Source organism: Bufo bufo, chromosome 3 (assembly GCF_905171765.1).
Source record: "Bufo bufo chromosome 3, aBufBuf1.1, whole genome shotgun sequence".
Taxonomy (NCBI): domain Eukaryota; kingdom Metazoa; phylum Chordata; class Amphibia; order Anura; family Bufonidae; genus Bufo; species Bufo bufo.
The window spans coordinates 228,295,451-228,308,575 of NC_053391.1; the positions used below are offsets into that span (position 1 = coordinate 228,295,451).

The 13,125-nt window shown below is 39.4% G+C and overlaps 1 protein-coding gene across 4 annotated transcripts in view; it reads right to left on the reverse strand.

Annotated features, from left to right (window-relative positions):
• The window catches only part of NGF (nerve growth factor), a 100,883-nt gene that overhangs the window by 41,630 nt on the left and 46,128 nt on the right, over positions 1-13,125 (reverse strand). The gene's annotated exons all lie outside the window — the stretch shown is intronic.

A 13,125-nucleotide genomic window follows, 5' to 3' on the forward strand; every position in this document is an offset into this window, starting at 1 on the left:
AGACTGAATATAAAATGGCAGCCAGATCAGGTCTATTTATAAGGTAGGGGGTATGTCCATGTGCTAAAACGTCTCAATTGGCTGTCCTGTACCACCTGATGGATGTGTCATGGGTCAAAGTTCTTCAAAATGTAATAGAATATGGCGCCGGCAGACATTGCCATATGGTCTCCCATTCGGCAAATCGCGAACGAGCAAAGTTCTCCGCAAAACGACCGCCGGGCGGACCGCAAGGCCATCTCTAGTTATTAATATCTGTAGCTGGACAACCCCTTTAAGTGTATTTAGCTTTTCAGTGCTTACAAAAAAATACTGGTGGTGCTGTATTATTATTTTTAATATTGATATATTGAAATAATGATATAATAATAATAATAATAATAAGATTCTGAATAATGGCATGATAATGGTAGGTTTATGTGCTGTGTGCTACCAATGAAGCTTAGGGAAGATCTAGTTTATCAAATAGAAAAACAGAGTATTTTAGATGCAGAATTAGGAGGACAGACAGAATCATGGTAAGAGGGTCTTAGACCATATGGTTTAATACACTTTTAGAGCTCATGGCAAAGTATGCTTTATTGAGTAGAGATATGGATCTTCTGACATTGAGACTTATGAGATTTTGGTTGCCTATAAAAGTTATGTTTTAAGACTCCAATATACAGTGTTCTTAAAACTGTAGATGGAACCATATTAAGTGTCAATAAGTTGATTAAATATTGAGACGTAAGCATAGCACATGGTTGGGCTTGTGCCAAGTTGTACTGTTTTTTTAAAATTAAATCATGTCCAAAAATGGCTAGGGCAGCGCTAAAGACAACCCATCAGTGCCAGTGACGTCGCCGGGAACGCTGCTAGGTGGAAGTCTCTGTCTGACAGTGTAAAATATCTAAACAAACAGCCCTTGCACTGCGATATACAGTGCAGGGCAAGGGAGAGCATCGGAGCATTCGTGCATATCAGGGGGCTGCCTGGGTAAAAATGGGGATATGTCTGGGTTCAGCTCTGAACCCAGACAACCCCTTTAAGAGGTTTGATAAAATGTGCCTTTTTTCAAGCAAATCCGTCACCAGCGACCTCTTCAATTGTTTGTATAGACACATAGCTGTGGTTCACCTGATTAAAACAAACACAGTTTTTCTTTGGTTGATCAGAGGCTCCGTTACAGAGTTAGGATACTGTTACTTAATATGCAAATTAGGCCTTTGGTGCAATGAGGTCAGACTCGTCACCACCGCTTTTGTTGCACCCAAACTACACTTATTTCTGTGCCCAGGGAGAGGCTGGCCACAGAAAGGAGAAAAGCTTGGGTGCAACAAGAGCAATGCTGATGCCCTCATTGCACCAAATGCCGGATTTTGCATTGTAAGAAAAAGTATCATAAATCAACAAATGAAAAACAGCGCTTCAATCAGATGAACCACATCTATGTGTCTATACAAATAGTTGGAAATGGAAGTCACTGGCGACAGATTCCCTTTAAGCAAAATATTGGTTTATAGTATGGCAACCCTGAGGTGGCATAAGAATGAGAGGTGGCTAACATGTTTAGCCACACCATTATGATACATTTGGCTTAGTTTCATTCTGTCTAGTTTTTTTCCTGCCTTACCTCATAACACTTAATAAATTAGCCCCAATTTCTTAGGGTACTTTCACACTAGCCTTTTTGTTTTCTGGTATTGAGTTCCGTCACAGAAGCTCAATACCGGAAAAAAACGGATCAGTTTTATCCTAATGCATTCTGAACGGAGAGCAATCCGTTCAGGATGCATCAGTTTAGTCTCTTTTACGTTTTTTGGACGTAGAAAATACCTCAGCATGCTGCAGTTTTATCTCCGGCCAAAAATACTGAACACTTGCCGGAATGCAAGGCATTAATTTACATTGAAGTGTACTGTATTAGTGCCGGCAAAACGGATCTGGCTTTTCGATCTGCGCATGCGTAGACCTTCAAAAATGCAAAAAAATTGATACCGGATCCATTTTTCCGGATGACACCGGAGAGACGGATCCGGTATTTCAAGGTTTGCGTCCAGATTGCCGGAACTGCCTGCCGGAATCCTCTGCCGCAAGTGTGAAAGTACCCTTAGAAGACAGACAGGCTGCACTTTAAGACAAAAATAAACCTGCCTAATGTCACCGGTGTTAATTGATGTCTAACCGCTTCAAAGCTTGATAGTTCTTAATAATTACTAGTCATGTGCAAACACCTGGGTAACCAAGTGCTAAGCAGGTGTGGTATACTACATTGCCATAAATGAGTATTGCGGATAAATGCACATAAAGGCAAACAAAGCAGATCTGTCACCTTAATATGCAGCCATATGTAAGTGCAATTATTTTAGCTACAGGTCCATACTAGTACTAACTAGTGTTGAGCGAACTTGTGTTTCAAATTTCGCATACAAGGTTCTGGTTATCTAAAAATTCTGTTATGGATACCACTTCCACTCACCATGGTCCGTGGTAGCAGAAAGATTTATTTGCCAAATGCCCCTGCCCCTCAGTGCTACTACTTAGCAGCTTTTATATTAATGATTAGCCTGTATACTATGTGCATCTGTATAATCCTGGTCCAGTAGACAAATGGCACTTGCTGAGGGTCCCTTACGGTTAAAGCACCTTAAGCATTTAAAAGTTACACATCCTCCTAGGGTATATATCCTTTAGTGTCAAGTTATTACAGTCTATATGCAGCATCCTGCTCCAGTGGCGCAATATACTTCAAACTGCTTTAGGCATAGAAAAAGGTCTAAATGTAAGACAGCAAAGAAGCTGGCTTACATTTAGACTGGCGCTGGATGCACCGAAGTTATGTAGAGGCCGGTGCGTCTTCATAACTTCGGCGGATACACTGCCAGATATAGGGGTCACTAAGACCAGGGTCTTAAAACACCGGTCTTAATAAATGACCCGAAATATTTCTGTGTGATGTATACATTTACTGAATTTTATGTATGCACATGGTAATACCAGGCCATATTTATAGTAACCACTAGATGGGGCTGCTGTCACCGTCTATAAATAGGAGTAGTCAAAATGTTCTAGGGAGGAGTAGTTTAGACTATTTAGGGCTAGGAGTAGGAAACACATGTGTGTTGCTGAGACTGTAGCTCATCCTAAACCTGGTACCACTTAGAATAGACAAACAAAGCAAACGAGATGTAAAGAGAAAGGTGTACAGAAAAACCAGTAGAGATAACCAGTCTGAAAATGGCTTCTTGAAACATCCAGTGCCTGAACACACTATATCAAAGTTTGGCCCTCTTAACATCTCCACATCCCAAGGTGGATAATAGAGATGAGCGAATGTCATATTTTTGATTTTTATTTGTTCACACTTCGTTTGGTGGTAAAAGGTGAATTGCGTTATGGATTCCGTTACCACGGGCCATAACGCAATTCTATGAGGCATTCAGTTATTCATTCCATCATAAAAGAAGTCTATGGGCTGCAAAACGAATGGGTATAACTAAGAGCTAGGCTAGCTTGTAGCAAGGTGTGATAAGGTTATATACAGTAGGAGCCACATGTCAGTTCAAGTCACTAGTCCCTGATAAAGGGAACAAAACTTGTGTTAGGGGGTCTGGCATGCCAGGGTAAGGTTTTTGTTAGGCCTTACATTATCTGCACTATGCATTATCTGCACTTGACCCCCAATGCAAGTCAATGGGGACACATCCGTTTTCTCTGCCACAATAGAAAATGGGGGTTGCAGAGTGCCATTGCATTTGTGTCTTTTTCTTTCACAATAGAAAATGGATCCGTCCCCCAATGACTTTCAATGGAGTTCATGACTGACCCGTCTTGGCCATGTTAAAGATAATACAACCGGATCCGTTCATAACGGATGCAGATGGTTGTATTATCAGTAACGGAAGTGTTTTTGCTGAACCCTGCCGGATCCAGCAAAAACGCTAGTGTGAAAGCAGCCTAAGTTCCCAGCCATACTGTACTTGCTCTCACAAAAACCCCACCGGCACACTACTGCTCTACAAATATTACAAACCTAGGCACACAAGGTCCCGGGTGACCCAATCTGATGCTACCGGCCACTCAACAAAATTAAACAGTCTATCCTCGCTGAGGTTTCCTGCTCCATCATCAAACATCATTCTCTGGTGTGTTTGACCAGGGCTGAATTAAAGGCTGATACACTTACTATACGAAAATCATATATCTCTCTTCAGCCACTTCCCTCTCATCAGGTCCTTTCTTTTCCGACCTCTTCAGCCCTGCCGCTCCTGTTCTCTCATGTGACGTCAGCCACACACTGACTCACAGATCCTATTTATAATCTATGGTGCTACAGAGCCATCTAGTTGCAATCATTACAGGCATACATTCAGTGTATTGAATTGCAGAGCCAATATGAAACATTGGTATATAGAGTTATACAATTGACCAGGGACCAGTGTGACGCATGTGGTGGTGTTGTAAGGTTTCATTTTAGTGGTTCTTGCCCTTTAATTATATTATTATTAGTTGTTAGTGTAGTGAGCAGATACAAGACCCTATAGTTCTACAGTTACCAGGATAGGTAACTGGTAGTAGGCCACATTTCTAAGGGCTGAGGTACTGTACATACGTACTGCACACTGGAGAGCTTTTAGGGGTGGATATTGGTCTAGAAGATATAAGTCTAGGCTTGTGTATGAAGGGGGGGGGGGGGGGAGAGGATATGAAATTACAAAAGCAGTCTGTCCTACCTGGAGAATTACAGGGTTGCATTGTGTATGCTCTGAAGTACAAGATCTTGTTTGCACTCCGAGACTAGGCCATTCAGTCTTGCTTATCTCCAAATACTAAAGTGAATCACAACTCTTAAGGAACTTTGGCATTAAATGCACTGTATTATGAGTGGCAGAAGGAGTTCTCTTATATAATCGTATTAACAATTTACCTTTGTGTTTTGCTGCCAGCTCACTGTGGTTCAGTTGGAACATAAGACTGTCAGCAGATAACTACTGAAAAGAAATATTGAAGTGCTCATTGCTAGAGACCTCTATTCTAACACTGGAAATGTAATGGATCATCTTTTCAGAAGTATTATGAAAATTAACTCTTTTATTTAAAGAAGTTTTCAAAGTTAAATTTTTATAACAAATGCAGAGGCATAGTTAAAAAATGTACTCACCTACACAGCTTCTTCCAAAACCTAGACGCCCCTAATGAAGCTTGGAGCGAAACTCGTGTCGGGCAGGATCGTTGGATTGGTTTTAATGTATTGCCTGTAACCTTTTTATGCTTGTGAGTATAATAAATCCATTTTATACTGGTTTTTAAAGCGGTGCTTCACTAATGGAGCGATTTAAATATTTTATACAGCTACACAGAATAAAAGAAAGGAGAGGAAGGAAAGTGAAGCCTCCGGATTTGTTTGATGTGCCTGCATGTTCATTTGAGCTCGTGAGTATAATCATACGAGTATCATTAGCATTGGATTACAGTGTTTCACTATCAGTGCATTTTCTGATATCCCACAGGAATATCTGGGGGAAAACAATATTGGTGGGACCTGATGTTTTGCCTATATGTATGAAATTGGATGATCTGAGCTTGAAGAGGCTTTCTGCTGATTGGATAGGGAACGCGAGGTCCCATATAACGCATTGACTGAACTGTTAATTGTTCCCACTTCACCTTTGGGAAGGACTGCGGTAAATCCTGGTAACAACGGACTTGGATTTTAAAGCTTTGTTTTACATAGATATTAACTGGCTCCAGTGATGTATGAGACAAGACTGCTGAGGCCAGTGATTGGCTGTGGCGTTAACAAATACTGCAGCCTGCCAGAGGGGATGGAGCAATTCCACTGGTTCAGAGGGGGCTGGGAAGGAGAGTTAAAATAAAAATCTTTAAGAATGTTTTGCTCATCTCTACTGCAGGGACAATTTGTACAAATCAAATAGTTCATCGTAATAAGTTCTTCACCTGCAAGGGCCTTTCCAGCTGCTAAAGGAGCCCTCCCCACTGCAGGCCTGTGCAACTGCTCCGAGTAACAGTACAGAGCAGCAACGGTTCATGCGCCACTACCCGGAAAGTGTAGCGAAGCATGCACAGTGGCTGCTCTGGCAGTGGAAGCAGAGCGTCTGCTCTTGGGGTACTACTTGGAACAGCAGCGCAGGCGCAAGATGTAAAAAGTACGTAGGTTGCAAAATATATAAAGTACCTGTTAACCCCTCCCCCCCCCCCAACTGGTCCTATTAATCTAAATAAAGGATTTGCCCCTTATCACAGTCATTTCTATTAACAGTTTCATATGGAAAGGCTTGGTGTGTCAGCTTTGTTACAGCAAATTTGGTATACAGTGTAGACTAGTCATCTGTTGTAGTGTACATCTTCGCAGGGTGTAAACCACTTTCATCTTAACAATGCTTTGCATTTTTGCTCTAGGCCAAGGTGTCAGATTTAATTAATGTTCCATATTCAGGTTTTCAAGGTAAAGAAGTCTGAGATTTAGTCAGCCAAACAACGATACTGGAATCTTTCTGTACACAAAGCTTTACAGACAATACTTGGAAGGTGTGGTAAAATCTTTTAGGAAATCAGCCATTGTATAAGATCAGACCAGATCATTAAATAATTATAGACACATTACTCTTAGCACTCTTGACATCCTTGCAGACTAGAAAAGCATGTGTAATGAGAAGTTTTTGCACCAATTCTATAGTTTATGAAGATGTAAAGCCAAAATGTACGTTAATCCAGCAACGAAAAGGAGTATCAGAAATGTCAAGTCCTCTACCAAGATCTTCAATAATCTGTTCTGGGACCTTATGGCTGGGCTTATGCATACTAGTTTTCTGATGCAGTTTATAGAGCTAAATCCAAGAGTAGAGAAGGAGCAATAAAACATTAACTTAGCCAAAAAAATATATATAAGCCTTCAAAAATGCAACACATAACCTCTTGCATTTTTTCAAGCAGGGAAAAACAATGACTGTCTATGGACAAAAACATCAGAAAATGAAAAAATAATAATAAAACGCCAGACTTTGCATGCTGAAACGCAGCTCAAGCCTTAGCAAAAACACCACTATAAAAAAAGTCAATGTTCGTGCTGCTTTAATAATTCGAATAGACTAGGCATTTTATTGCCGAAAAAGCAAAAAAAAAAAAAAAAAAAAATTTTAAAATTCAAAATGGCTAAGAAAATACTATATAAATAGTTAGAAATGAACAAATAAATTCAATGAGAATCAAATTTGTTGTGTATTACCCAACCCTTTAGGAGTGTGTCCCACACAAATTGCTTAAGACATGGCGTCCACATTTTTACAGCTCAGAGGGCAGAAGATAGCATGTTTGGACAACTGTTTTTCATTTAAAAATACAGCAGAGCAGTGTATTTTTAAACATGCTGTTTATTACCTTCTGCTGTGCTCCGATCCATTTACTCATAGCCATATACAGTGCCTTGAAAAAGTATTCATACCCCTTAAACTTTTCCAAATTTTTTCATGTTACACGTGTATTTTATTGGGATTTTATGTGATAAAGCAACACAAAGTAGCAACTATGTGCGAAATGAAAATAAATTGATAGATATTTATTAAAAATTTGTAAAACTATATGAAAATTGTTCAGCCGTCTGTACTCAGATACCCCGAAATAAAACTTACTGTGACCAATTACCTTCAGAAGTCCTAAAAGTATTGCCTCATAGAGGCTGAATACAAATGCACACCACATTTTCCAGATTTTATTTATAACATTTTTTAAAAACTATATATCAATTTCTTTTCACTTCACACAGACTTTCTACTTTGTGTTTGTTTGTCACATAAAATCCCTATAGAATACATTTAAGTTTGTGAGTGTAACATGAGAAAGTGCGAAGAAGTTCAAGGGGTATGAATACTTTTTCAAGGCTCTACATATCACGGTTAGTGTTGAAAATTCTATTAAGCTGCTTCGTCACGAAGTGCATTTCTTTGTAAGTAGTGGGTGCAATGACAGGAAACCGCAATTGTGCCGCTCCCCATCATTGTACCCCTCAGATGCCATGTTCATACATTATCACGGAATATGATATAAATTACAAAGTGTAAAATAAAAAAATAAAAATAATAATAATAATAATAATAAATACTTACCTGATCGATTTGCTTGTGACAGGTCTTGATTGAAGGTCTGGCACAAAATCTTCCAAGATGATGTCATCACGCCGGCTGGCGCGGTGACATCATAAGTCGCCGCACAGGATTTCGGCCAAAATCTTTAGTCAAGATGGCGGCAGGCGGCCCGTTGCAAGCAAGTGGATCATATAAGTATTATAAATTTTTTTGTTTTTTACACTATTTCAGGTAAAATCAATTAGTTACCGCGAAGTGCAAGGAAATTCGGCTTCACGGTGAATCAAATTTATGGCATCTGACATTAATATTAAGGTCTACAATAATTTAAAAAATTAATTAAAATCATACTTCCCTCATCTATTTGATCGCGAAGAGCCCACCGCCGCCATCTTCATTGAAGATCCATCTTGATTGATGATGTGATCACGTCGGCCAGCATGGTGATGTCATACAGTATGTCACTGCGCACAAGATTTCACATGGGATCTTTAATCAAGATGGTGGCTGCGGGCTCTTTGCGCTCAAACGGATGAGGAGAGTATAATTTTATTTTCCACCCTATTTCAGGGAAAATCAACGAAGCACAAGGAAATATGGCTTTGCGGCAAATCAAATTTTCTCTGAAATTTGGATCAAAATCTACTCCAGACACTTCGATTCACTGAACTCTCTAATCATGGTCACTTTGACATCACTGAAGCTGTATCAACATAAAAGACATTGCAGCACTTTCAATTCAGGTCAAATTTATTCACACTGAATTAAATCTGCAAGCAGATTCAACCAAATTGTACCAGAAATTAATTTTGGATGGTTTATTTGGAAAAATGGCACTGCAGTTTTTTGTTTGTTTTGTTTTTTAGCCAAAACGTTAGACAGCAGTTGTTTAACTACCATGTCAAAAAAGCAGATTTGGCTTGTGGCTACTCCTAAAGGCATTATCCTGTTAGTCCTTGTCTATACAGTGATCTGTACTCCGATGCAGGGAACACAAGGCTGCTATCTTCTGGCGTAGTCTCTGTTTAATTGCTGACCCATGGGGGTCAAGAGACACCAGGGTGTAACACTGGAGAGGCAGAAATATCATGGTCAGTAACAGACTGAGGTTGGGGCATGCGGAGTTCATGAAAGTCCAAAAACCTGTCCAAGGTCAGGGTAGTCAGCTGAGGGTCAACACGAAGATTAGGCAGGGGTCAGATCAGTGAGTGAATGATCAATTTGCAGAACACAGGCTGAGGTCAGTACACAGATAAACCAAATAGTGTATGAGACACTTTTTGCAGGAAACTACCAAGTAGAACCTATGCCTCATATACTGTACATTGAGAAGGTCTGTCATAAGCTGGGGCAAACTAGGGTGTGTGAATGGTAGCCCTTTAAGAGACCAGCAGAGCAAGTGCATGCACAATATGGACAGGCAGAAGCTCCTGACTTTGGCACATAAAACTGCTGCATATTTCCAACACTGCAATTTACCGTTTTAATTTTTTAAGCACATCTAGTTGGGCCACTCCTTAGCAACAGCCCACACCCAAAGATAACAATGCTATATCTTCACACCCTTTATGGTCATTTAGTTGGAACTCTAAATCAAAAGGCTGTGGCCCATGCTCATATGGCCACCTGTACTTTAGTTATCTTAATCATGCTTTACTAATAATAGGCATTCATTCTTCTTTTGTTTTTATTTTCCGATTGTAGATTTTTTTTTATTTTTTGTAGACTATTTCCTGTACATGATTATGGAAAGATGTGAGCAAATCAATTCTATGGAATCAAAATGCCAGAATTTTTCAAAAAGTTCAGATAATATAGAATCATAATTTCTTGAGATTTGATTAGTAAGAACTGAGATATATAGAAAGAGATAGATAGATAGATAGATAGATAGATATCCGTTCTCTCATCGTTATTTATGGAAGGTGAGCTGCTGTTAAAACAGTTAGAAATATTAAGATAATTGAGCAATATGTAAAGGGACAATTAATGGACCAACTAAAATGTAATCATGACATAGAACCCTTTTATTATTAAAATAACTCAAATTAATAATAAGCAATAAAAACGTAAATACATAAAATAAAATTGAAATTAAAACTAATAAAAAGGTCTTGTAAATGCGGCTCTGTGGCAAAAAAAACCCTCTAGGTTGGGGTGTTGTACACGCTATATAATAAACCCTTATTGTATGGGTAATATTCCCCAAATATACACAAAATTGAGGACTATTGTAGGAAAAATTCAGCCGAATATAAACATAGATTTGTACAAATCACTCTATTTTCGTGGTATAATGTTCCTGTATATTTGAACACCTCTGGGGAATATAATCTAGGTTTCTACTGAATATATATGGATTTGACAATTTCACAAGACGCCCCTCCACTTTTTGGGGCATAACATAAATAAAAAATAAAAAATGCTTCTGGAAACGTCCTGTGATTAAACGGTAAATCAGGTGCATCATTCTATTTAAAAGTACCCGCTGTATGGGCTTCACACATGAAGAATTGTTCATAACTTTTGCGCTCTCAGCCTCTTATTGGAGTATATGGCCCATATATTATTTGTACAAATATAATCAAAGTTTAGTTATAAGTACAGTACTTTACCACTCTCCGAACTCCGCATCGTTCGTGAGGTTAATTCCTTTTTGTGCTTCTAGGGCCTACGCAGCGTCCCACGTGATCCGCAAGCCTCCATGTGGCGTCCCACGTGATCGAGGCGGTGGATATTCCCTGGGTCTTAGCGTGCGTATCAGAAGGTATAGCGGTCTTGTGCAATATTCTTGGTCGGTCACACTTTAAATGTCCGTATAATAGATTTATATGAGTCCAATCGTTATCCTCATGCGTCTCCCTCACTGTTCATATACCAGACGCATTTCAGTGCCAAACGTGCCCCTTCCTCAGTGGTTGAAAAGTGGGTGTTGCAAAGCTACCTCTTATACATGGAGGATAAAGCAATGATTGCTGGGACAGTGGGGTAGACCCAATACGTGGACCTGGAGTTTAAACAGTCTATAAAATCCGATATATTCAAATGTCCTCTATATCCATAGATATGATATATTGCTCTATATTGTCTTAGAAAAGATTTTCTACTTGCCACTGCTATTATGCATAGAACACTCTGCACTTACAAATGCAACAAAGTGGAAATAGAAATATCCAATATGCAAGACAAAAACCGCATGTGCGATTTAACTGCGTTTTTTGGAGGATACCACTGCACCTCACATTATGCATCTCATAGTACTGGATATATTTTCAAAATAAGTGCTGAATACATTTTTTTTAAAAATATATTGCTCTTTTAAAAAATGTATTCAGCATTCAGATGTTCAGTGACTTCTATGGGGGAATATTGTGGTTATGCCCTGTTTCCTGTGCATTGTGAAGGAAGGATAAGCTGTGACCATCACCTACTGTGAATAGTGGAGCCTGTCTCATTTATATATACATAGCTTTTATTGTAATCCTGCCTGTAAAGATAATAAGATGACTAATCAAGGGTGATCTATACAGAACAGTGAGTATTAACACTATTATTAGACTTAGTGGTCAGTGTGAAACAGGCCTTGGCATTCAATGTACAGTATCTGTGTTGAGACTTTGCAAATCATCTCTCAGTAGGGATTTCTAGGGCATCCTAGGGTTTAGGTTCCTGAGAAGAGCAGCCCCTTTGGGGGCAATGTCTCAGCTTTTTCTTGAGATTTTAAGTATATGACATTCTAGGGAAAGGCAGGATTTACTTTGCACACCACACCCCCATGCCTTGATGCACATAAGCATGAGCCAGGTTGTTAAGGTTTTTGGCCTACTTAGATTCTGACTGAGGTTCTTTCTGGTTAATGACCTGTCCAGAACTTGGCTGTGGTATGTTGTAGCTAATGTATTGTACCAACCTAAGGGTCATCTGAGATAATATCAGGATTCCTATATTACTTTACTGGTCCACCCTTTTTTGCTCCCAAGACTTTGTTGTGTTTACAATTTGACTATTAAAGACTTTAGAATAAAAGCTCCATTTTAGGTATGATATTATCTGTTCTTTTTGATGCAGTCCATACTTTTTCTTTTCCCAGTGATTTGTTAAACATAAAACATGATTTAAAGTAAACAAGACCATTTTCTGATAATGCATTCACTTTAACATGACAAATTATTTGGCAACCAAATAAATAGGGCTTTGAGACTTTCTGGGCTTACTCAATCTTACTCCAGTAAAGGAGTGACATAGAAAGTGGAGTAGCATCTCAAGACAGAAATGTTAGACTTAAAAATTCACCAAGTTCATAAAACATTGTGCACCATTTGATAACTGTGGAAAGTTACGGAAATGTAGAGGATTAAATGCATCCTCCTCCTCCTCAGTATACGGAGGAGAGATCGTTATGCCATTGCTCTTCCCTATACTTGTTTGCTGGCAACAGATCGTGATTAGACACCATGATCTGCCGCCTGCAAACAATAATTTTTAAACCTGTCAAAAGATTTGGATTGCCCGATGAACAAGTGCAGTATTACACTCGTTAGCGATCATTTGCAGAAAATTTGCGGGTCTAATACAGGCTTTAATCCTTTCCTCTTGCTCCTTGTCCTGCGGCTGATTTACGTGCCGATCTGACTCCCTATTTAACACGGGTGTTATGCTTCCAGATCCTTGCCTGGGTTTTCAGGTTTATCAGTTTCCAGTAACCAGCAAAGGTGTGATCCCTGACTACCCATGTACTGTACCCTGCCTGCTCCTTGCCTCCTGCCTCTACCTTGGAACTGCCACTTGGACTACGCACCTTCTCCGCCTGCACCGTCCATGGCATTGCTATCTGGAATATACTCCTGAAGGTAGCGGCCTGGTTGGTTCCTTGCAGTGAAGCATCCAATATCAATAAATAATGTAAATTGCAAAGGACATATCACCTCATTCTTAAAGTGGCACCAATGATGCCAGCACCCAGATGGGGTAAGCAGATGGTCAGATGTGCATGCAGATATATTTTTTAATATTTTTGTGATATTATGCACCCACAATGTAA